Below are 1,731 nucleotides of genomic sequence, written 5' to 3' on the forward strand. Positions count from 1 at the left end.
TGGGTGAAACTGCATCACAGTCTGACAGTATGTACACCCTCACTTCTAAGGTTTACCCTTACTTTTAAGGTCTAAGTTGCTCCTGCAACTGCATCCCTTTTGGCCTGTAGGAAGGAAATGCTCTGGCTGGTCTTCAGCCTCTGACCCCCAAGTGTACTTTCTGTACTTGGCCCACAATCCCAAATAAAAGTTCAGAATCCAAGTATGTCATGTTGGTCATATACCAGCTCCATCACGCTGACTGACATTCCTCTGTGCAACTCTGAAATACAGAAAACAGGGACTTTCACATAGCAGTCAGCCAGAGGCAAACAAGTATGCCTGATGACAGCTGCTGAGGGCAGTGACAGTGACAGATGACTCTGAGAACTCTCCCATCTTCACATTAGGACCAGTGCAGCTGCCATACACAAACACTGACAGATACATGCGGGAATTGCTAAGAAAATAACACACAATATTATTCGAAACACATGTAGCCAACATGATACAAGGCACAGTGAATACCAAGTGTTTTCATATTCATAGTGCCATGAGCATCAGCAACAGTTTGATGATAATGAGTTGATTTCCTAAGGGCTGAAAGACAGCAAAAAGAAACACCTAACTTTTTTATCTTTATTTTCAACCTAATCTCACATGCTACAGAAACCCAAGAACCTAGCACATTCATACAAAGCCATAACTCTGTGAAAATACCTGCTTATTAATCACTGACACAAATGCACAGGATATTCAAAACACATTATCTGTGCAGTGAATCTACAGGGATTCACAGGTGGCAGGACAAGCTTGCAGGTCAGCTACACAAAAACCACCACTTTCTGCAACTCATGAGAGTTTATACTGGTGTCAGCATGGTTACTAAAGTGTAAAGAAGCTGTCATCCAATTTAGGTCAAGATGAGTAACTGCAATATCAGCATAGAAGAAAGCTTGCTGCTGGCATTGCACTACAGCCAACAGTCATGTACCCCAAAATGAAAACAGAGACAATTTCTTCCATCATTGATCATTTCAAGTAATTTTCAACCTTAGTTTTATTAGTATAATTCAAATCAACACCTGGAAAAAGAGCAGTGGGTGACCTACTGAGAGTTGTTTACCAGAACATGAACTACCACACTATTGTTATACCAGACAATGTAGCTGACACAAACCATGCACACATCGTTGGGAGAAAGCAGTAGTGCCTCTCCCTCCCCAGTAACTTTTTCCCCAGGGAAAACACTGTTATGGAAGAACGGGGAAGAGAGAGATAAGTGCAAGAGAAAACGGGTGCACTTGGTTGTGTATTTTAGGCAGAGGCACATGGGAAATTGTATCTTCATGATGTACTGCAGATGCTACCAAGGGATTAAGTCCTTATGGGACTCAAGTTTTGCAGTAACACCAAATAATCCAACTGGGATGGAACAAGTGTCCTGCCCTTCCCCTCAGCCCCCAATTCCCTCAGTTAAAATAACCCAGTGCACTATATGACCTATTTCAGAAGTCCTTGCTCCAGTTCTGGCAAAACACAAGTTTTAAATTTCCAAACATGGCTTGCTAGTTTTTGGCAAGGGGTAGAAGAAAAAGAAAGCAAACCTATGAAGCCATTCTTTCCCTGCCCCTCAAATTGAGCAAACTAGTAATGGAATTCTTGTGAAATTCTGCCACTGAAGTAAAAGGGAGCTTTCCCTTCTAAGTTAAATGGAATATTTTGATTACAGACAACAGTTCCATTTTTCTG

This window comes from Acanthisitta chloris, unplaced genomic scaffold (assembly GCF_000695815.1).
Source record: "Acanthisitta chloris isolate BGI_N310 unplaced genomic scaffold, ASM69581v1 scaffold8080, whole genome shotgun sequence".
In the NCBI taxonomy this organism is placed as follows: Eukaryota; Metazoa; Chordata; class Aves; order Passeriformes; family Acanthisittidae; genus Acanthisitta; species Acanthisitta chloris.